This window comes from Nerophis lumbriciformis, linkage group LG12 (genome assembly GCF_033978685.3).
Source record: "Nerophis lumbriciformis linkage group LG12, RoL_Nlum_v2.1, whole genome shotgun sequence".
NCBI lineage: Eukaryota > Metazoa > Chordata > Actinopteri > Syngnathiformes > Syngnathidae > Nerophis > Nerophis lumbriciformis.
In genome coordinates this window covers 38,473,482-38,499,445 of record NC_084559.2, presented here as the reverse complement: position 1 = coordinate 38,499,445, position 25,964 = coordinate 38,473,482, and positions in this window count along the sequence as shown.

Genomic DNA, 25,964 nt, shown 5'->3' with positions numbered 1-25,964 from the left:
GTTAATTCCAATTATGAAGTCCTTTAGGCTGAAAGGACAACAAGCTCGTCTTGTTGTGGATAACCTGTACGTTAACGGTGAGCTGTACAGAAACATGTGAGGAACAATAACAATGTCGCGCAGTGATGACATCATCGCAACATCACCATGGCGACGACTTGACGGATATAAATTGACATTTTGTTTTTGGTGCTTTATAGTTTATTCTGGGACTGGACAATGTAGTTAGATGTTGGGAAACGGTCAGCGAATAATATATTTTAGGGGTTATGTGTTTGTTTGTCTCGTGTGCAGTGGTGTGAATGGTGTGTTTGTGGGTTTAGTAGAGGGGATATTGGTTTCCTTGGAAATAGCAAGTGATGCTGCAGTTTTTAGTTACAAGATTTTCATGTCTATTAAATGTATGGTATTAAGAGAATCAATCAAATATATTATGAATTTACTCAGGTCATATGGTTTATAGGAATGATAATGAAGTTGGAATAATTAGTTATAATTGCAATGGTCTTGCAGACAACAGAAAAAGAAAACTTATATTTATGTGGCTGAATGAAAAAGAACAAGATATTTTTTGTCTTCAAGAAACTCATTCAACAAAATTAGATGAAGAAAAATGGAGAAAAGAATGGGATGGTCCGATTTTCTTTTCACATGGTCACAGAAATTCAAAAGGTGTTATGATTTTGATTAAAAAAGCTTTTAATTTTCAATTTAACTCTATGGAAAAAGACCCACAAGGACGCTGGTTAATATTAAATATGATTATTCAAGGTCAAAAGATGTGTGTTTTGAATCTGTATGGGCCAAATGTTGATGAACCTTCCTTTTTTGAAGAAATAAGTGACATGTTGCAAGAACAACAAGGGGAAATTATTGCTGTGGGGGACTTCAATGTTGCTTTGGATACGGTTCTGGACCGAAAAGGGAATTTTTCAATGAATTATCATCCTCAATCTTTACAAAAAATTCAAAATGTTATGGATGCATTTGATTTAATTGATATCTGGAGATTCAAAAATCCTAGGTTAGTACGGTATACATGGAGAAGACAAAACCAGGCAAGTCGTATTGACTATTTTTTGATATCATTTTCATTGCTAAATAAAGTGACTGCAATATCAATCGATGATAAATTACGTTCTGATCATAATTGTATAGGATTAAATATTGCAATTGAAGAAAATACACGTGGGCCCGGATATTGGAAGTTTAATCAAATGCTTTTACAGGATGAAGAATTTATTGAAAAAACAAAGCAATTTATTACTGACTTTTTTAAAAATAATGTAGGATCATCAAATCCCCAAATAGTCTGGGAAGCCTTCAAATGTTGTTTTAGGGGATATGCCATTTCGTATTCTTCATGGAAAAAAAAACAACTTAAAATGGCAGAACAGGAATTAAAGAAAGAAATTGAGGATTTACAAAAAAACATTGATAGTAATGATAATCCAACTAGTGAGCAACTGAATTCCTTTACAGCCAAACAAAAGGAGTTAGCAGATTTAGTTGAACAACAATTATTGAAAAGTTATGACTGCAACAGAGCAATCTGGATGAAAAAAGGTGAGAAGTGTTCAAAATTCTTTTTAAATATCCAAATAAAAAATCGTTCTAAAAAGAACATTTCCAAGTTTATTAAAACAAATGGAAAGGTATTGGACACACACACTACATTGTTGAAAGAAATGGAAAATTACTTTAAAAATATTTTTTCTAATCCGGTAATTCCTCCAGAAATTACACATTTTTTTCCAGAAAATTATGAAAGAAAATTGAATTCAGAAGAAAGCCATTCATGTGAAGGCCTCATTAGAGAGGAAGAACTTGTGGAAACTGTTAAATCCTTTCATCCAGGGAAAACCCCAGGATTAGATGGAATACCTATTGAGGTTTATCAAGTTTTTTTATGAAGAGCTTAAGAAACCATTGCTTTCTAGTTTTAATTACTCGTATAAAACAGGTTTTTTGTCTAATACTCAAACAGAAGGTCTTATTTCTTTACTATTGAAACAGGAAATAAATGGTCAGTACAAAGACCCAGTTTATCTAAAAAATTGGAGGCCAATAACACTTCAGTGTTACGATGCTAAGATACTGGCAAAATGTTTGGCTACACGACTTAAGTCTGTTTTGTCAAATATTATTCACCAAGATCAATCAGGTTTCCTACAAGGAAGAAACATAGGAAACAATATTAGACAGTTATTAGAAATGATAGAAAATTATAATATGGAAAATAAAAGAGGATTAATTTTTGTAGCTGACCTGGAGAAGGCATTTGACAAAATTAGCGTAGATTTTATTTGTAAAAGCTTAGTTTTTTTCAATTTTGGCAACTCCTTATTACACTGGATCAAGACGCTATATAATAAAACTAACTGTAGAATTATTAACAATGGATACATCTCTGGGACAATACCGCTATTAAGAGGTCTAAAACAAGGGTGCCCCTTGTCTCCATACTTATTTATTATTGCTATGGAAATATTGGCGATTAAAGTTAGATTAAATGAAAATATTGACGGGCTCATTAATAATAATATTGAAAGTAAAATAACAATGTATGCAGACGATACAAGCTTCTTTATCAGCCCCAATCCCCATTGTTTGCGGAACCTTCTTGATCTTTTGGATATATTTTCACAGCAATCTGGCCTTCAGCTTAATTATGATGAATGTAAAATGTTAAGGATCGGAAAACTAAAGGGAACGTCCTTTCGAATGGAATGCAAAGTGCCTGTTTTGTGGACAGATGGTCCAGTTAATATACTTGGTGTTGTTGTCCCAGAGAATCTGGAAGACCTAGGCTCAATAAATTATGATAATCGACTAAGAAAGCTGGACAAAATTATGCAATTATGGAAAGGGAAATCCTTAACCTTGTATGGTAAAATATCTATTGTCAACTCGTTAATTGTTCCTCAATTTATTTATTTGTTTTTGTCATTACCAGCTCCATCACAAAACTTTTTTAAGATTTGTGAGCGGAGGGTCTTCGATTTTGTCTGGGACGGCAAACCAGAAAAGATTAAAAGAAAGGTTTTGTACAATGAGTATGAATATGGGGGCCTGAAACTTCTCAACCTTGAAGCTATGTGTCTGTCTTTAAAAGCATCAATTGTTCCAAAGATGTATTTCAACACTGAGTGGTACACAAGTGTCCTGTTGGACAAAAAACATGTATTTTATCAAAAGAAATTGTATCCTTTTTTACAAGTGATCCCCTCCCATTTTTCTTATGTAGAGAGTCTGCTGGGAAACATGGCGGGGTTCATAAAGGAAACAATCCACTCATGGTGGTGTTTTCAATTTTATGTGCCAGAAAAAAGAGACGATATTTTGCAGCAGATAATATGGATGAACTCTAATATTGTAATAGATGGAAAGCCTTTCTTTTGGAAAAATATGTTTGAAAGAGGAATCATTTTTGTCAATGATATTATAAATGAGAATGGTAAGATTATGAAGTATGAAGAATTTATAACTATGTATGGTGATGCTTGCTCAAGCTTTTCATTTAATCAACTAACTGGAGTCATTGGGAAAAGATGGAAACAAATAATTAATTATGGAACTACTAAATTATTAGTTTGTAAACCTCTAATAAGAAATTCGAGTTGGCAAAAAGGAACTAAAATAAATAGAAAAATATATAAGTTTTATTTAATAAAGAAATCTTTGAAGGCTGCCCCATACAACACATTTGGAAAATGGGAGGACTTTTTTGACTGCCCGTTGCCGTGGGATGCCATATTCAAACTAATCTATAAAACTACTATTGATGTGCAAAATCGTTATTTTCAAATTAAAATTATTTATAACTTCTTACCCACGGGGAAAATGTTAAAATTATGGAATATGACAGAGTCAGATGACTGCCGATTTTGTTGTCAGGAGTCTGAATCCACCCTGCATTTGTTTTGGTATTGTCATATTGTGTCTTCTTTTTGGGTGGAAGTTGAAAAAATGTGTTTAAGGATTGGTTTGTTTATGAAGCTTGATGTGGTTTCTATTATTTTGAGAGAGTTCATTGACAATCATGATTTAATCAATTTAATTATAGTACTCGGTAAAAGGTTTATTTTTAAGGCCAAAAACAGATATTCACTTAGTATTACTTTCTTTAAAACATTTATTCAGTATTTTTTAACTTTAGAAAGTTACATGGTTGAAAACGATAATGATGCCAAAAAACATAAAAAAAGATGGGAAGTCCTCAAAGGCTTATGTTGAAAGTGTAATTATTTATAGATTATATGCTATCTGTTGTTGTATTCCCTAACTTTTAGTGACCTGAACATAAGCTGGACTGTAAATACTTTTTTTGTTTTTGTTTTTAAAATGTAATTTTGTTTATAGATTATATGCAATCTGTTGTGTTCCAAAATTTTCTGGTTTTTTTTTTTGTTTGTTTGTTTGTTTGTTTGTTTTCTCAGTGTACATGAATGAAGGTGTGTGTTGCTGGACCCGACTTGGACATTATCTGGACTGGACCTGGTTTTAAAAAAAAAACAACAACCTTTAAACAAAGCTAACTTTCATTTACAGCCAGGTCTGGTGAAGATAAGGTCCTTTCTTTCTTTTTTTATTTATTTATTTTATTTTTATTTTTTTATAGATAGGATAAATAAATATTTTCTTGGATAAAGAGGAAAGTAAACAATATAAAAATAATTACATAAGGGAGAAAAGGGAAAGAAAAAATAGTAATTAAATGAAAATGTTAGTGGACCAGCAGCACAAACAATCAAGTGTGCTTCAGGGACTGTGTTGTGTCCCTTGCAGAAGTGTTGTCCATGTTGTGGAAACCAGAATATTGTTGGCTGAAAGAAACAACCCCTTTTGTGTGAGTGGGTGTGTGTGAGTGTGAATAGGGGAGGGAGGGTTTTTTTTTCTGGGTTGATGCACTAGTTGAAAGTGTATCGTGTGTTTTTTTCTATGTTGATTTAATAAAAAAAAAAAATAATAATTAAAAAAAAAAAAAAAAAAAAAAAAAATTAAAAAATTAAAAATAAAAATAAAAAGTCCGACGGGCAGGAGGCCGCGGGGAAGACCCAGGACACATTGGGAAGACTATGTCTCCCGGCTGGGCTGTCGAACGCCTCGGGATCCCCCGAGAAGAGCTGGACGAAGTGGTTGGGGATAGGGAAGTCCGGGCTTCTCTGCTTAGGCTGCTGCCCCTGCAACCGGACCTCGGATAAGCGGAAGGAAATGGATGGATTTAGTATGACAGTTATACTGTCATATTAAGTAAAAAAAACTAACTTACAAAATATATTTTTTCTAGTGAAACTCACAAAGATACATATCTACAGGCATTATTAGCCATTTTGCATGTGTGGTTTAGGAGTTATGTTTAAATAACTGTCATATTGAATGTGGCAGTAATACTGTCATCATGACCTAATTTTTGTAATTGTAAACCTTACCAAAATACCTGATTCTGGTAAAACTCAAAGATTCAATATTACAGGCATTTTAAAGACAGATTACATGTTTGGTTTTGGGGTTATGTTTATACAACTTTCATATTTAGTATAACAGTTATACTATCATATTGAGTACAAAAAACAAACTTGTGTCTTTGCAAACCATACAAAAGATCATTGTTTTAGTTAATCTAACAAAGATACATTTCGCCAAGCATTATTGGTCATTTTGCATTTGTTGTTTAGGAGTTATGTTTAAATAACTGTCATAGTGAGTAAAACCTAATTTTTGTATTTGCAAAAACCTTACAAAAACAACTGATTCTAGTAAAACTCACATGGATGCAATATTGCAGGCATTTTTAGACATGATGCATGTTTGATTTTGGAGTTGTGTTTATATAACTTTCATATTTAGTATTACAGTAATACTGTCATATTGAGTAATAAAAACTAACTTGTGTCTTTACAAACCTTACAAAATATTTTTTTTCCTGCAAAACTCACAAAGAGACATTTCTCCAGGCATTATTAGCCATTTGGCATGTGTGGTTTAGGAGTTATGTTTAAATAACTGTCAGATTGAGTGTGACAGTATACTGTGAGTAAAACCCATATTTTGTATTTGCAAACCTTACAAAAACAACTGATTCTAGTAAAATTCACATGGATACACAATTACAGGCATTTTTAGAGATAATGCATGTTTGGTTTTGGAGTTATGTTTATATAACTTTCATATTTAGTATGACAGTAACACTGTCATATTGAGTAAAAAAAACTAACTTGTGTCGGTACAAACATTACGAAATATTTTTTTTCCAGTAAAACTCAGAAAGACATTTCTCCAGGCATTAATAGCCATTGTGCATGTGTGGTTTAGGAGTTATGTTTAAATAGATGTCAAATTGAATGTGGCAGTTATACTGTCATTATGAGTGAAACCTAATTTTTATAATTGTAAACCTTACCAAAATACCTGATTCTGGTAAAACTCACAGATTCAATATTACATGAATTTTTAGACGGATTGCATGTTTGGTTTTGGAGTTTTGATTATACAACTTTCATATTTAGTATGACAGTTATACTGTCATATTGAGTAAAAAAAAACAACTAACTTGCATCTTTGCAAACCTTACAAAAGATCATCATTCTGGTAAAGACTTAGACTTTCTTTTTATTGTCATTCAAATTTGAACTTTACAGCATAGATAACACAATTTCGTTACATAAGCTCATGGTAGTGCAGGATAAAAAAGCAATAAGGTGCATATATAAATAAATAAATATATACATATATATATAAAATATATACATATACATATAAAATAAATAAATATACTTAAATATATATAAATAAAAAGATTACTGTGCAGATAAATATATTGCACTTGTTCCACATGCGCCCACGTTTATGGGTGTATGTTATTGTTTTTTGTTTATTCCAGCTAGTTAATCCATTTTGAGGGGAGTTGAGGGGATAATTTAATTATAATGCGTTCAAGAGTCTTACGGCCTGAGGGAAGAAGCTGGAGGTTCTGCTTCGGAGGCTGCGGAACCTCTTTCTAGAGTCCAGCAGTGAAAACAGTCGTTGGTGGGGGTGGGAGGAGTCTTTGCAAATTTTCTGAGCCCTGGTCAGGCAGCGCTTTTTGCGATCTCCTGGATAAGAGGAAGAGGATTCCTGAAGATCTTTTCCGCCGTCCTCACCACTCTCTGGGGAGACTTCCAGTCTGAGGCACTGCAGGCTCCAGTCCAGACAGAGATGCTGTTGGTCAGCAGGCTCTCTATAACAAAGATACAGTTCTCCAAGCATTATTAGCTATTTGCATTTGTTGTTTAGGATTTATGTTTAAATAACTGTCATAGTGAGTAAAACCTAAATTTTGTATTTGCAAACCTTACAAAAACAATTGTAATACTCACATGGATACAATATCACAGGCATTTTTAGACATAATGCATGTTTGGTTTTGGAGTTGTGTTTATATAACTTTCATATTTAGTATTACAGTAATACTGTCATATTGAGTAAAAAAAACAACTAACTTGTGTCTTTACAAACCTTACAAAATATTTTTCCCAGTAAAACTCAAAGATACATTTCTACAGGCATTATTAGCCATTTTACATGTGCGGTTTAGGATTTATGTTTAAATAACTGTCATATCTAGTGTGACAGTAAAGTCATAGTGAGTAAAACAAACTAACTTGTGTCTTTGCAATGCTTACAAAAGAAAATGTTACTAGTAAAACTCACAAAAGATACATTTCTTCATGCATTATTAGAAAATGTTCATGTGTAGTTTAGGAGTTATGTTTTAATAACTGTCAAATTGAGTGTGGCAGTTATACTGTCATTAAGTGTTAAACCTAATTTTTGTATTTGCAAACCTTACAAAAACAACTGATTCTAGAAAAACTCAGATTCAATATTGCAGGCATTTTAGACATTTCACATGGTTGGTTTAGGAGTTGTGTTTGAATACATTTTAATTGCTTTTTTCGTTAGGGCAAGTCCGACCGGCAGGAGGCCACGGGGAAGCCCCAGGACACATTGGGAAGACTATGTCAGCCGGCTGGCCTGGGAACGCTTCGGGATCCCCCGAGAAGAGCTGGACGAAGTGGCTGGGGAGAGGGAAGTCTGGGCTTCTCTGCTTAAGCTGCTGCCCCCGCAATCCGACCTCGGATAAGCGGAAGAAAATGGATACATTTAGTATGACAGTTATACTATTATATTGAGTAAAAAAAACTAACTTGTGTCTTTAAAAAACCTTACAAATGATATGTTTTCTAGTAAAACTCACAAAGATACATCTCCAGGCATTATAAGCCATTTTGCATGTTGTTTAGGGGTTATGTTTAAATAACTGCCATATTGAATGTGGCAGTTATACTGTCATTATGAGTAAAACCTAATTTTTGTAATTGTAAACCTTACCAAAATACCTGATTCTGGTAAAACTCACATAGATTCAATATTACAGGCATTTTTAGACATAATGCATGTTTGGTTTTAGAGTTATGTTTATATAACTTTCATATTTAGTATGACAGTAAAACTGTCATATTGAGTAAAAAAACTAACTTGTGTCTTTGCAATCCTTACAAAAGATCATTATTCTAGTAAAACTCACAAAGATACATTCCTCCAGGCATTATTAGCCACTTTGCATGTGTGGTTTAGGAGATATGTTTTAAACAACTGTCATATTTAGGTGGCAGTTATACGTCTATGCGTAAAACCTAATTTTTGTATTTGCAAATCTTTCAAAAACAACTGATTACAGTAATTGTCACATAGTTTTAATATTACAGGTATTTTTTAGACATTTTGCATTGTTGGTTTAGGAATTATGTTGCAATACATTTTTATTGCTTTTTTTGCATTATCTCAGGATTGTAAAAATATTAGTCGAATTGAGTAAAAAAACTACTGATTGGGTGTGGCAGTTATACTGTCATTATGTGTAAAACCTAATTGTTGTATTTGCAAACCTTACAAAAACAACTGATTGTAGTAAAACTCACATGGATAAAATATTACAGGCATTTTTAGACAAAATACATCTTTGGTTTATGAATCGTGTTCGATTGCTCCTGCTCACAGAACCACACAGCCAGCGCACAACACACGAGCCACAAGCCCACAGCCCAAGGCAGTTAAATACCCCTGCAAATCCACAAGGCACGACACTTACTTTGGAGTCAGAGTTTCCTCTGCCCCTGCGTATTGTGGGATTCTGGGTTTTTTTTTCGGTAGCCTGCGGGTCTGCTGGGTAGTCTTGGGGATTCCTTCTCAACTTGCGCGCGTTCACCCGGTCCTCCTTGTCAAGCCTGACGATCCTCCTGGTCGCTCCTTTTTTAAATGTGTGCAGCGCTAATGCTCCACAGGTGCGTCTGATTTCAGGTGTCGTTCGATTGGGCACTTTGGTTGTCAGGGGCAACAAGCTAAAAGGGGCAACGTCTTAAAATGCCAGCAAAGTCCACAAGGAATAAATTTATGCAATTAAAAATACAGTCAAAGTCCTCAAAGTGTAAAAACATGCAATCAAATTGTAAAATGTAAAAACATGCAATTAAAATCTACAACAATAAAAACACTCAGACATGCATGACAATGAAACAAAAAAAATAAAATCCCCTACCTGTGTCCCATCACATCCCCCCCCCATACATTATCGTTGTCAGTCCCTGCAACGGGGGGAACTCTCGTCTGCATAGCGGGCAGGCAACTGTCGGTCAAAGCCTTTTTTAGCTCTTCAAAGGACGTCTGACACTCTGGTGTCCACACTATTTTGTGGGCCTGTGCCTTCTTGTCGGTGGGACGGCCAGTGAGGCCGTCCCACCGACATTTATTTAGGGGACGGGCTATTTTAGCAAACCCAGCCACAAAACGTTGGTAATAGCCTGCCAATCCAAGAAACGCTCTCACTTCCTTGACAGTGGTCGGAGCGGCCCAGTCCTGTACTGCCTTAATTTTACCTGGGTCCGGTCTCACTCAGGCCCGGCCCTAACCAATCTGGCGCCCTAGGCAAGATTTTAGGTGGCGCCCCCCCACATCGGCAGTGAAGTGTATATACTCACAAGAACCTGAATAGCTTTGTCTTTGACCTTTTTTTTTTTTTTACTTACAACTATACCTAATATATAAGGGGGTGGAAAAGTGACTATTACCTGCAGGGCAAACATTAGCTAACCAGAAGGCAATAACAATGTAAACAAAAAACACCTGCTTGGGAGAGATCTAATACAAACATTTATATGCACGTACAACACTTAGAACTTTTAGCATATCAGTATGTGGAATTAAATTATGGAATGGATTAAGTAAAAAAGTTAAAAATTGTACTGATATGATCCAGTTTAAGAGGTTGTTCAAAATAATAGTGCTTACAGAGTACAAAGAAGAAGAATTATGAGAAATACTTTCAACCTTATTGAAAATAAGATATTCTTCATCTCAGTATGTTAATAATGACTGAATTAATTAATTAATTACATAGTACAAAACTGTTGTATACTAACTCATAGATGTTATTTTATTATATAAAAAGGTCAGTAAATGATTCTATATATTTGTAAACGCTTTGAAGTAGGAAAGAGGTAGGATTAAATAAGCTTTGCTTCTTCCTACTCCTTTTCGGGCATGATGTAAAATGAAATGATATGAAATTGTGTGATGTATTATGATGTAAGTGTGTTCATGTTCGAAATAAACTAAAGAAAGAAAGAAATGTCCCTGAGGAATGTAAAGTGGGAGTACTGTAATTACCTAACGTTACATTATTATTTTCCATAACAATTTAGCCCCCTCCACAATATTAACCCGACGTTAAAACACAACTATTAGCAATTGCCGAATCATGTAACATTAGCTTAATGCTAAAAAGCCAGGTTACTATCACATTCTGTAACAGACAAATAATTTCATGTAGGCTAACGTTACCTACCTGCTACCTCTGTCTTTGCTCGTTTCTCCTCCTCTTCTTTTCTCCTTTTTCTTCCCTGGGCACCTGACAGTTTTGGCATGTTGTGTTGATTTTTTGATGTGGGGACGTCCAAAAAGAGTCACTATACGGGAAGGGAGGGGGCGCACCGTGCGGGGGAGGAGGGGGGGGGGGGGGGGGGGGGGCCGTAATGTTGTAACAAATAATATTTCTATTAAATAGGCTTTACTTTGCATTTTAATTAACGTGGGATTATTTTTTGTATTTAGAAATAAAAGTACCAACTTATTTATTTATTTATTTTTTTCTCCCAACATTTGTGGCACTGGCGTGGCGCCCCCTGATGGACGGCGCCCTTAGCATTTGCCTATACGGCCTATGCCACGGGCCGGCCCTGGTCTCACTCCATCCCTATCCACCACGTGTCCCAAGAATTTCACCTCACGCTGAAAGAGCTTGCACTTAGAGGGCTTGAGTTTAAGTCCATGTCGCTGCAACCGTTCAAACACCTGGTCCAGGTGCTGTAGATGGGCAGTGAAATCAACAGAAAAAATTATTATGTCATCAAGATAAACCAACAATGATTCCGCTATTTGACCATTCAAACAATGATGTATAAGCCGTTGGAAAGTGGCAGGTGCATTGCATAGACCAAATGGCATGCGTTCAAACTCGAACAGTCCGAGGGGAGTTGTAAATGCAGTCTTTTCACGATCGTCCGGGTGCACCTCCACTTGCCAATACCCACTAGCGAGGTCTAAGGTCGAAAACCATTCAGATTTGCTCAGACCAGTTAGGGTCTCTTCGATTCAGGGGAACGGAAAGGCGTCTTTATGTGTAACTGAGTTTAACCTCCGGTAGTCTACACAAAAGCGCCAACTCCCATCCTTTTTGCGGACTAACACTATAGGCGCTGCCCAGGGACTGCAGCTTTCCTTTACCACTCTCTGTTCAAGCATACCTGAAAGCATGCAGTGTCTTCACTTCCTTATGCAACAGAGGCGGGATGGGTCGGTATCTCTCCCTGGTAGGGGCTGAATCTCCAGTCAGTATCCTGTGTTGCACAAGACTGGTCCTTCCAAAGTCCTCATGTTGTGCAAACACCTTCTCCCACTTCGCCAGCAGGGCGCATAGCTGCACCTGTTGCTGCTCAGACAGATCCGGTTTATCACTCAAATCCCTAACATCTGGGGACAGTTCTGGATTGGTTTGGGCTGTGGCATCAATGAGTGACACTTCTACCACACCCTCCTCTACTAGAGATAAACACAGATCCTCAGCTCCATGCACATCACTATTATCAACACAGAACAGCTGCCCTAGCTTCTCAAATCGTTTTAAGGAAATACTGTAGGAATGGGGGTTATAAACACGGAGGGGCAGCCTACCTCTGTTCACCACGACCAGTGATTTTGCCACGCCAACTGCACCGGCAGTTGGCGTGGCAGGGCGCAGTAGTTAGCCCCGCACCAACATCTCCTTTGGGGGATATGTAATACTAGTCTTCGAGGCCAATCTCACGTGGCCTAGCAAGCCATCTTCAGCAGCAACAGCTTCTATACGGGAACATGTAGCAAAAGCTTCCCTCCACACCTTTTGCTTTTGAAGATGCCGAAGAATAGAGGTCTTAGGACATTTAAAAACGGCATCCCAACAACCCACGATTAGATTCATACCTATTATGAAGGGGTGTGTACAGTTTTGATCCGCAACAATTACTACTCCTCTTTCGGGAACTTTAACACCCTCTACCTCAAAATCAAGAACCGCATAGCCGATATAGGGGATTTCCAGGCCATTAGCTGCTCTTAGACGAAAAAGGGTAGGGGTCCTTTCGAGCTTAGCTTCGGTAAAGTGAGCATTAAATAGGCTTTCGGACATTAGCGTCACTTGGGAACCGGTGTCTAAAAGTCCTGGCAGAATAGTGCCTCCAGCATCTACTTGTATTGTGGGGCATTGACCTACAAATGTTTCTGGAGCCCTGGATGATGTTGGCGTGGTGGCCAGCCCTGCAACTCGGATCTCAGCAGCAGGGACATTTAGTTTAAATCCGGTGCATGTGTAGTTGCAGTGCTGAATTTTTAGACATAATGCATGTTTGGTTTTGGAGTTATGTTTATATAACTTGTGTTTATAGTATGACAGTTATACTGTTATATTGAGTAAAAAAAACTAATTTGTGTCTTTGCAAACCTTACAAAATATTGTTTCCCAGTAAAACTCACAAAGATACATTTCTACAGACATTATTAGCCATTTTGTATGTGTGGTTTAGGAGTTATGTTTAAATAACTGAAATTGAGTGTGACAGTATACTGTCAAAGTGAGTAAAAAAAAACTAACTTGTGTCCTTGCAAACCTTACAAAAGAAAATGTTACTAGTAAAACTCACAAAGATACATTTCTTCATGCATTATTAGAAAATGGTCATGTGTAGTTTAGGAGTTATGTTTAAATAACTGTCATTTTGAGTGTGGTAGTATAACTGCCACACATATTGAGTTATAAAGTTAAGTGTAAAACCTAATTTTTGTATTTGCAAACCTTACAAAAACAACTGATTCTTGTAAAACTCACATAGATTCAATATTAAAGGCATTTTAGACATTTTACATGTTTTGTTGAGGAGTTGTGTTTGAATACATTAGTATTGCTTTTTTCGTTAAGGCAAGTACAAACGGCAGGAGGCCACGGGGAAGACACAGGACACATTGGGAAGATTATATCAGCTGGCTGGCCTGGGAACGCCTCGGGATCCCCCGAGAAGAGCTGGACGAAGTAGCTGGCGATAGGGAAGTCTGGGCTTCTCTGCTTAGGCTGCAGCCCCCGCAACACGACCTCGGATAAGCGGAAGAAAATGGATGGAATTAGTATGACAGTTATACTATCATATTGAGTAAAAAAAAACTAACTTTTGTTTTTGTAAACATTCAAAATATATTTTTTCTAGTAAAACTCACAAAGATACATAGAGTTTAAATAACTGTCATAGTAAGTAAAACCTATTTTTTGTATTTGAAAACCTTACAAAAACAACTGATTCTAGTATAACTCACATAGATTCAATATTACAGGCATTTTTACACATTTTGCATGTTTGGTTTAGAAATTATGATGGAACACATTTTTATTGCTTTTTTCGCATTATCTTAGGATTTTAAGAATATTACTGTCACATTGAGGAAAAACTACTTTCTGTGTTTGCAAGGATTAAAAAAAGCATATTTTTCGAGTAAAACTCCTAAGGATGCATTATTTCAGGCATCATTAGCCATTTAGCATTTGTAGTTTAGGAGTTATGTTTAAATAACTGTCATATTAAATGTAACAGTATACGCTCATATAGAGTAAAACCTAATTTTTGTATTTGCAAACCTTACAAAAACAACTGATTCTAGTAAAACTCACATAAATTCAATATTACAGTTATTTTTAGACATTTTGCCTGTTTGGTTTAGAAATTTTGATTTTGATTTGTATTGCTTTTTTCGCATTATCTCAGGATTTTAAGAATATTACTGTCATATTGAGTAAAAAACTACTTTTTGTGTTTGCAAGATTTAAAAAAAAGCATATGTTTAGAGCAAAACTCCGTAGAATGCATTATTTGAGGCAACATTAGCCATTTTGCTTGTGTTGTTAGGAGTTATTTTTAAATAACTGTCATATTGAGTGTGACAGTATACTGTCATAGTGAGTAAAACTTAATTTTTGTATTTGCAAACCCTATAAAAACAACTGATTCTAGTAAAACTAACATGGATTTATATTACAGGCATTTTTAGACATTTTGCATTGTTGGTTTAGCAATTATGTTGGAATACATTTTTATTGCTTTTTTCTCATTATCTCAGGATTTAGAGAACATTACTGTCATATTGAGTAAAAAACTACTTTTTGTGTTTGCAAGCCTTAAAAAAGCATATGTTTCGAGTAAAACTCACAATAATGCATTATTTCAGGCAATATTAGCTCATTTTTTTGTGTAGTTTAGGAGTTATGTTTATTTACTGTTATATTGAGTGTACTTGTCATGGTGAAAAAAACCTATTTTTTTATTTGCAAAAATTTCAAACACAACCGATTCTAGTAAAACTCACATGGATTCAATATTACAGGCATTTTTACTAATTTTGCATGTTTAGGTTAGAAATTATGATTGAATACATTTGTATTGCTTTTTTCGCATTATCTCAGGATTTTAAGAACATTACTGTCATATTGAGTAAAAAAATACTTTTTGTGTTTGCAAGCCTTAAGAAAGCATATGTTTCGAGGAAAACTCCCAAGGACCCATTATTTCAAACATCATTAGCCATTTTGCATGAGTGGTTTAGGAGTTATGATTAAAAAATTGTCATATTGAGTGTGGCAGTTTACTTTCATAAAGAGTAAAACCTAATTTTTGCTTTTGCAAACCTTACTAAAACAACTGATTCTAGTGAAACTCACATGGATTTAATATTACTGGCATTTTTAGACATTTTGCATTGTTGGTTTAGGAATTATGTTGGAATACATTTTTATTGCTTTTTTCGCATTATCTCAGAATTTTAAGAACATTACTGTCAAATTGAGTAAAAAAAAATACTTTTTGTGTTTGCATGCCTTAAAAAAGCAAATGTTTCGAGGAAAACTCCCAATAATCCATTATTTCAAACATTATTAGCCATTTTGCATGAGTAGTTTAGGAGTTATGATTACAAAACTGTCATATTGAGTGTGACAGTTTACTTTCATAAAGAGTAAAACCTAATTTTTGTTTTTGCAAACTTCACTAAAACAACTGATTCTAGTAAAACTCACATGGATTCAATAATACAGGCATTTTTACACATTTTGCATGTTTAGTTTAGAAATTATGATTGAATACATTTTTATTGCTTTTTTCGCATTCTCTCAGGATTTTAAGAACATTACTGTCATATTGAGTAAAAAAAATACTTTTTGTGTTTGCAAGCCTTAAGAAAGCATATGTTTCGAGGAAAACTCCCAAGGATCCAATATTTCAAACAATATTAGCCAATTTGCATGGGTGGTTTAGGAGTTATGATTACAAAACTGTCATATTGAGTGTGACAGTTTACTTTCATAAAGAGTAAAACCTAATTTTTGTTTTTGCAAACCTTACTAAACTGATTCTAGTAAAACTCACATGGATTCAATATTACAGGCATTTTTAGACATTTTGCATTGTTGGTTTAGGAATTATGTTGGAATACATTTGTACTGCTTTTTTCGCATTAGCTCAGAATTTTAAGAACATTACTGTCATATTGAATAAAAACTACTTTTTGTGTTTGCAAGCCTTAAAAAAGCATATGTTTCGAGTAAAACTCACAAGAATGCATTATTTCAGGCAACATTAGCTCATTTTTAAGTGTAATTTAGGAGTTATGTTTAATTTACTGTCATATTGAGTGTACATTGTCATGGTGAAAAAAAACTAATTTTTGTATTTGCAAAAATTTCAAACACAACCTAATCTAGTAAAACTCACATGGATTCAATAATACAGGCATTTTTACACATTTTGCATGTTTAGTTTAGAAATTATGATTGAATACATTTTTATTGCTTTTTTCGCATTATCTCAGGATTTTAAGAACATTACTGTCATATTGAGTAAAAAAATACTTTTTGTGTTTGCAAGCCTTAAAAAAGCATATGTTTCGAGGAAAACTCCCAAGGATCCATTATTTCTAACATTATTAGCCATTTTGCATGAGTAGTTTAGGAGTTATGATTTAAAAATTGTCATATTGAGTGTGACAGTTTACTTTCATAAAGAGTAAAACCTAATTTTTGCTTATGCAAACCTTACTAAAACAACTGATTCTAGTGAAACTCACATGGATTTAATATTACTGGCATTTTTAGACATTTTGCATTGTTGGTTTAGGAATTATGTTGGAATACATTTTTATTGCTTTTTTCGCATTATCTCAGAATTTTAAGAACATTACTGTCAAATTGAGTAAAAAAAAATACTTTTTGTGTTTGCATGCCTTAAGAAAGCAAATGTTTCGAGGAAAACTCCCAATAATCCATTATTTCAAACATTATTAGCCATTTTGCATGAGTAGTTTAGGAGTTATGATTAAAAAAACTGTCATATTGAGTGTGACAGTTTACTTTCATAAAGAGTAAAACCTAATTTTTGTTTTTGCAAACTTCACTAAAACAACTGATTCTAGTAAAACTCACATGGATTCAATAATACAGGCATTTTTACACATTTTGCATGTTTAGTTTAGAAATTATGATTGAATACATTTTTATTGCTTTTTTCGCATTATCTCAGGATTTTAAGAACATTACTGTCATATTGAGTAAAAAAAATACTTTTTGTGTTTGCAAGCCTTAAGAAAGCATATGTTTCGAGGAAAACTCCCAAGGATCCAATATTTCAAACAATATTAGCCAATTTGCATGGGTGGTTTAGGAGTTATGATTACAAAACTGTCATATTGAGTGTGACAGTTTACTTTCATAAAGAGTAAAACCTAATTTTTGTTTTTGCAAACCTTACTAAACTGATTCTAGTAAAACTCACATGGATTCAATATTACAGGCATTTTTAGACATTTTGCATTGTTGGTTTAGGAATTATGTTGGAATACATTTGTACTGCTTTTTTCGCATTAGCTCAGAATTTTAAGAACATTACTGTCATATTGAATAAAAACTACTTTTTGTGTTTGCAAGCCTTAAAAAAGCATATGTTTCGAGTAAAACTCACAAGAATGCATTATTTCAGGCAACATTAGCTCATTTTTAAGTGTAATTTAGGAGTTATGTTTAATTTACTGTCATATTGAGTGTACATTGTCATGGTGAAAAAAAGCTAATTTTTGTATTTGCAAAAATTTCAAACACAACCTAATCTAGTAAAACTCACATGGATTCAATAATACAGGCATTTTTACACATTTTGCATGTTTAGTTTAGAAATTATGATTGAATACATTTTTATTGCTTTTTTCGCATTATCTCAGGATTTTAAGAACATTACTGTCATATTGAGTAAAAAAATACTTTTTGTGTTTGCAAGCCTTAAGAAAGCATATGTTTCGAGGAAAACTCCCAAGGATCCATTATTTTTAACATTATTAGCCATTTTGCATGAGTAGTTTAGGAGTTATGATTTAAAAATGGTCATATTGAGTGTGACAGTTTACTTTCATAAAGAGTAAAACCTAATTTTTGCTTATGCAAACCTTACTAAAACAACTGATTCTAGTGAAACTCACATGGATTTAATATTACTGGCATTTTTAGACATTTTGCATCGTTGGTTTAGGAATTATGTTGGAATACATTTTTATTGCTTTTTTCGCATTATCTCAGAATTTTAAGAACATTACTGTCAAATTGAGTAAAAAAAAATACTTTTTGTGTTTGCATGCCTTAAGAAAGCAAATGTTTCGAGGAAAACTCCCAATAATCCATTATTTCAAACATTATTAGCCATTTTGCATGAGTAGTTTAGGAGTTATGATTAAAAAACTGTCATATTGAGTGTGACAATTTACTTTCATAAAGAGTAAAACCTAATTTTTGTTTTTGCAAACTTCACTAAAACAACTGATTCTAGTAAAACTCACATGGATTCAATAATACAGGCATTTTTACACATTTTGCATGTTTAGTTTAGAAATTATGATTGAATACATTTTTATTGCTTTTTTCGCATTATCTCAGGATTTTAAGAACATTACTGTCATATTGAGTAAAAAAAATACTTTTTGTGTTTGCAAGCCTTAAGAAAGCATATGTTTCGAGGAAAACTCCCAAGGATCCAATATTTCAAACAATATTAGCCAATTTGCATGGGTGGTTTAGGAGTTATGATTACAAAACTGTCATATTGAGTGTGACAGTTTACTTTCATAAAGAGTAAAACCTAATTTTTGTTTTTGGAAACCTTACTAAACTGATTCTAGTAAAACTCACATGGATTCAATATTACAGGCATTTTTAGACATTTTGCATTGTTGGTTTAGGAATTATGTTGGAATACATTTGTACTGCTTTTTTCGCATTAGCTCAGAATTTTAAGAACATTACTGTCATATTGAATAAAAACTACTTTTTGTGTTTGCAAGCCTTAAAAAAGCATATGTTTCGAGTAAAACTCACAAGAATGCATTATTTCAGGCAACATTAGCTCATTTTTAAGTGTAGTTTAGGAGTTATGTTTAATTTACTGTCATATTGAGTGTACATTGTCATGGTGAAAAAAAACAAATTTTTGTATTTGCAAAAATTTCAAACACAACCTAATCTAGTAAAACTCACATGGATTCAATAATACAGGCATTTTTACACATTTTGCATGTTTAGTTTAGAAATTATGATTGAATACATTTTTATTGCTTTTTTCGCATTATCTCAGGATTTTAAGAACATTACTGTCATATTGAGTAAAAAAATACTTTTTGTGTTTGCAAGCCTTAAGAAAGCATATGTTTCGAGGAAAACTCCCAAGGATCCATTATTTCTAACATTATTAGCCATTTTGCATGAGTAGTTTAGGAGTTATGATTTAAAAATTGTCATATTGAGTGTGACAGTTTACTTTCATAAAGAGTAAAACCTAATTTTTGATTATGCAAACCTTACTAAAACAACTGATTCTAGTGAAACTCACATGGATTTAATATTACTGGCATTTTTAGACATTTTGCATTGTTGGTTTAGGAATTATGTTGGAATACATTTTTATTGCTTTTTTCGCATTATCTCAGGATTTTAGAACATTACTGTCAAATTGAGTAAAAAAAATACTTTTTGTGTTTGCATGCCTTAAGAAAGCAAATGTTTCGAGGAAATCTCCCAATAATCCATTATTTCAAACATTATTAGCCATTTTGCATGAGTAGTTTAGGAGTTATGATTATAAAAACTGTCATATTGAGTGTGACAGTTTACTTTCATAAAGAGTAAAACCTAATTTTTGTTTTTGCAAACTTCACTAAAACAACTTATTCTAGTAAAACTCACATGGATTCAATAATACAGGCATTTTTACACATTTTGCATGTTTAGTTTAGAAATTATGATTGAATACATTTTTATTGCTTTTTTCGCATTATCTCAGGATTTTAAGAACATTACTGTCATATTGAGTAAAAAAATACTTTTTGTGTTTGCAAGCCTTAAGAAAGCATATGTTTCGAGGAAAACTCCCAAGGATCCATTATTTCTAACATTATTAGCCATTTTGCATGAGTAGTTTAGGAGTTATGATTTAAAAATTGTCATATTGAGTGTGACAGTTTACTTTCATAAAGAGTAAAACCTAATTTTTGCTTATGCAAACCTTACTAAAACAACTGATTCTAGTGAAACTCACAAGGATTTAATATTACTGGAATTTTTAGACATTTTGCATTGTTGGTTTAGGAATTATGTTGGAATACATTTTTATTGCTTTTTTCGCATTATCTCAGAACTTTAAGAACATTACTGTCATATTGAGTAAAAAAAAATACTTTTTGCGTTTGCAAGCCTTAAGAAAGCAAATGTTTCGAGGAAAACTCCCAATAATCCATTATTTCAAACATTATTAGCCATTTTGCATGAGTAGTTTAGGAGTTATGATTAAAAAACTGTCATATTGAGTGTGACAGTTTACTTTCATAAAGAGTAAAACCTAATTTTTGTTTTTGCAAACTTCACTAAAACAACTGATTCTAGTAAAACTCACATGGATTCAATAATACAGGCATTTTTACACATTTTGCATGTTTAGTTTAGAAATTATGATTGAATACATTTTTATTGCTTTTTTCGCATTATCTCAGGATTTTAAGAACATTACTGTCATATTGAGTAAAAAAATACTTTTTGTGTTTGCAAGCCTTAAGAAAGCATATGTTTCAAGGAAAACTCCCAAAGATCCATTATTTCAAACATTATTAGCCATTTTGCATGAGTGGTTTAGGAGTTTTGATTTAAAAATTGTCATATTGAGTGTGACAGTTTACTTTCATAAAGAGTAAAACCTAATTTTTGCTTATGCAAACCTTACTAAAACAACTGATTCTAGTGAAACTCACATAGATTTAATATTACTGGAATTTTTAGACATTTTGCATTGTTGGTTTAGGAATTATGTTGGAATACATTTTTATTGCTTTTTTCGCATTATCTCAGAACTTTAAGAACATTACTGTCATATTGAGTAAAAAAAAATACTTTTTGCGTTTGCAAGCCTTAAGAAAGCAAATGTTTCGAAGAAAACTCCCAATAATCCATTATTTCAAACATTATTAGCCATTTTGCATGAGTAGTTTAGGAGTTATGATTAAAAATCTGTCATATTGAGTGTGACAGTTTACTTTCATAAAGAGTAAAACCTAATTTTTGTTTTTGCAAACTTCACTAAAACAACTGATTCTAGTAAAACTCACATGGATTCAATAATACAGGCATTTTTACACATTTTGCATGTTTAGTTTAGAAATTATGATTGAATACATTTTTATTGCTTTTTTCGCATTATCTCAGGATTTTAAGAACATTACTGTCATATTGAGTAAAAAAATACTTTTTGTGTTTGCAAGCCTTAAGAAAGCATATGTTTCAAGGAAAACTCCCAAAGATCCATTATTTCAAACATTATTAGCCATTTTGCATGAGTGGTTTAGGAGTTTTGATTTAAAAATTGTCATAATGAGTGTGACAGTTTACTTTCATAAAGAGTAAAACCTAATTTTTGCTTTTGCAAACCTTACTAAAACAACTGATTCTAGTGAAACTCACATGGATTTAATATTACTGGCATTTTTAGACATTTTGCATTGTTGGTTTAGGAATTATGTTGGAATACATTTTTATTGCTTTTTTCGCAATATCTCAGAATTTTAAGAACATGTCATATTGAGTAAAAGAAAAATCTTTTTGTTTGCAAGCTTTAAGAAAGCAAATGTTTCTAGGAAAACTCCCAATAATCCATTATTTCAAACATTTTTATTGCTTTTTTCGCATTATCTCAGGATTTTAAGAACATTACTGTCATATTGAGTAAAAAAATACTTTTTGTGTTTGCAAGCCTTAAGAAAGCATATGTTTCGAGGAAAACTCCCAAGGATCCAATATTTCAAACAATATTAGCCAATTTGCATGGGGAGTTTAGGAGTTATGATTACAAAACTGTCATATTGAGTGTGACAGTTTACTTTCATAAAGAGTAAAACCTAATTTTTGTTTTTGCAAACTTTACTAAAACAACTGATTCTAGTAAAACTCACATGGATTTAATATTACAGGCATTTTTAGACATTTTGCAATGTTGGTTTAGGAATTATGTTGGAATTCTTTTTTTTGCTTTTTTCGCATTATCTCAGAATTTTAAGAACATTACTGTCATATTGAGTAAAAACTACTTTTTGTGTTTGCAAGCCTTAAAAAAAGCATATGTTTCGAGTAAAACTCACAAGAATGCATTATTTCAGGCAATATTAGCTCATTTTTAAGTGTAGTTTAGGAGTTATGTTTAATTTACTGTCATATTGAGTGTACATTGGGCAGCACGGTGGTAGAGGGGTTAGTGCGTCTGCCTCACAATACGAAGGACCTGAGTAGTCCTTGGTTCAATCCCAGGCTCGGGATCTTTCTGTGTGGAGTTTGCATGTTCTCCCCGTGACTGCGTGGGTTCCCTCCGGAAACTCCGGCTTCCTCCCACCTCCAAAGACATGCACCTGGGGATAGGTTGATTGGCAACACCAAATTGGCCCTAGTGTGTGAATGTGAGTGTGAATGTTGTCTGTCTGTCTGTGTTGGCCCTGCAATGAGATGGCGACTTGTCCAGGGTGTACCCCGCCTTCCGCCTGATTGTAGCTGAGATAGGCTCCAGCGCCCCCCCGCGATCCCAAAGGGAATATGCGGTAGAAAAATGGATGGATGGATTAGGGTACATTGTCATGGTGAAAAAAAACAACCTAATCTTGGTTTTGGAGTTATGTTTATAAAACCTCCTTTCTGAGCCGCCACCTTATCGTGGTAGAGGAGTTTGCGGAGCCCACTGATCCTAGGAGCTATGCTGTCTGTGGGCTTCTATGCCCCCTCGTAGGCTCTCCCAAGACAAATAGGTCCTAGGTGAGGGATCAGACAAAGAGCAGCTCAAACACCTTTATGAAAAGTACAAATCGAGGTCCTAGATTTTTCCTCGCCCGGACGCGGGTTACCGTGGCTCCCCTGTGGAGCCAGGCCCGGAGGTGGGGCACGATGGCGAGCGCCTGTTGGCTGGCTCAGCTCAATGAAGCAACGTGGTTCCCTCCTCCAATGGGCTCACCACTCATGGGCTGGGTTATAGAGGTCGGGTGCAGTGTGAGCTGAGCGGCAGCCGAAGGCAGGGCACTTGGCGGTCCGATCATCGGCTACATAAGCTAGCTCTTCTGACGTGAAATGTCACCTCGCTGGGAGGGAAGGAGCCTGAGCTGGTGTGCGAGGTGGAGAAGTTCCGGCTAGATATAGTTGGACTCACTTCGACGCACAGGAACCTGTTCTCTCGAGAGGGGCTGGACTCTCTTCCACTATAGCGTTGCAAGCAATGAGAGGCTGGGGTGGCATTTCTTGTTGTCCCCCCGGCTCAAAGACAAGAGTATGGGGTATCGGACTGTCTGATTGTGGCGGGTCGCTCCCTGTATGATCAGTGTAGGGCAGCCTTGGTCCGCCAAGGCTGCCCTTTGTCACCGATTCTGTTGTTAACTTTTATGGACAGAATTGCAGTCATGGCGTTGAGGGGATCCGGTTTGGTGGTTGCAGGATTAGGTCTCTGCTTTTTGCAGTTGATGTGGTCCTAATGGCTTCAACTGGCCAGGATCTCCAGCTCTCATTGGATGGCCGAGTATGAAGCGACTGGGATGAGAATCAGCACCTCCAAGTCCGAGTCCATGGTTCTCGCCCGGTAAAGGGTGGGGTGCCATTTCCAGGTTGAGGAGGCGATGGCACATACTAGATGGCCCCAAGTGGAGGAGTTCAAGTACCTAGGAGTCTTGTTCACGAGTGAGGGAAGAGTGGATCATGAGATCCACAGGCGGATCGGTGCAGCGTCTTCAGTAATGAGGACGCTATATCGATCCATTGTGGTGAAGAAGGAGCTGAGCCAGAATTAAAAGCTCTAAATTTACCGGTCGATCTACATTCCCATCCTGCACCCATGGTCATGGTTATGACCGAAAAGACAAGATCAAAGACAAGAGTTTCCTCCTTCGGGTGGCGGGTCTCTCCCTTAGAGATAGGATAAGAAGCTCTGTCATCCTGGAGGAACTCAGAGTAAAGCGCTGCTCCTCCACATTGAGAGGAGCCAGATGAGGTGGTTCGGGCATCTGCTCAGGATGCCACCCGAACGCCTCCCGAGGGAGGTGTTTAGGGCAAGTCCGACCGGCAGGAGGCCACGGGGAAGACCCAGGACACATTGGGAAGATTATGTCTCCCGGCTGGCCTGGGAACGCCTCAGGATCCCCCGAGAAGAGCTGGAAGAAGTGGCTGGGGAGAGGGAAGTCTGGGCTTCTCTGTTTAGGCTGCTGCCCCTGCAACCCGACCTCGGTTAAGCGGAAGAAAATGGATGGATTTAGTAACGACAACAAAAAATGCCCATCCATCCATTTTCTACCGCTTATTCCCTTTTGGGGTGGCAGGAGGCGCTGGAGCCTATCTCAGCTACAATCGGGCGGAAGGTGGGGTACACCCCGGACAAGTCGCCATCTCATCGCAAAAAATGATTATAGTAAAACTCACATGGATACAATTTTACAGGTATTTTTAGACATAATGCATGTTTGGTTTTGGAATTATGTTTATATAACTTTCATATGTATTATGACAGTTATACTGTCATCTTGAGTAAAACTAACTATGTTTTTCCAGTAAAACTCACAAAAATAATTTTTTCCAGGCATTATTAGACATTTTTCATGTGTGGTTTAGGAAATATGTTTAAATAACTGTCATATTGAATGTGGCAGTTATACTGTTATGTGTAAAACCAAATTTTTGTATTTGCAAACCTTACAAAAACAACTGATTCTAGTAAAACTCACATAGATTCAATATTACAGGCATTTTTAGACATTTCACATGTTTGAATACATTTTTATTGCTTTTTTCGTTAGGGCAAGTCCGATCGGCAGGAGGCCACGGGGAAGACCCAGGACACATTGGGAAGACTATGTCTCAGGCGGGCCTGGGAACGCCTCGGGATCCCCCGAGAAGAGCTGGACAAAGTGGCTGGGGAGAGGGAAGTCTGGGCTTCTCTGCTTAGGCTGCTGCCCCCGCAACCCGACCTCGGATAAGCGAAAGAAAATGGATGGATTTAGTATGACAGTTATACTGTCATATTGAGTAAAAAAAACTATGTTTCATTGATTCAATATTACAGGCATCTTTAGATGGATTGCATGTTTGGTTTTGGAGATATGTTTATACAACTTTCATATTTAGTATGACAGTTATACTGTCATATTGAGTAAAAAAACAACAACTTGTGTCTGCAAACCTTACAAAAGATTATTATTCTAGTAAAACTAACAAAGATACATTTTTCCAAGCATTATTAGCATTTGTTGTTTTGGAGTTATAATGCTTGCGTTGAGAGGCGACGGGCTCGGGTGGCAATTCTTGTTGCCCCCCGGCTCAAAGCCTGCACGTTGGAGTTCAACCCAGTGGACCAGTGGGTAGCTTTTCTCCGCCTTCGGGTGGGGGGACAGGTCCTGACTGTTGTTTGGCCTTACGCGCCAAACGGCAGCTCAGAGTACCCACCCTTTTTGGATTCACTCGAGGGAGTACTGGAAAGTGCTCCACCGGGTGATTCCCTCGTTCTACTGGGGGCCTTCAACGCTCATCTTGGCAACAACAGTGAAACCTGGAGAGGCGTGATTGGGAAGAATGGCCGCCCGGATCTGAACCCGAGTGGTGTTTTGTTATTGGACTTTTGTGCTCGTCACAGATTGTCAATAACAAACACCAAGTTCAAACATAAGGGTGTCCATATGTGCACTTGGCACCAGGACACCCTAGACCGCAGTTCCATGATCGATTTTGTAGTTGTGTCATCGGATTTGCGGTCTCATGT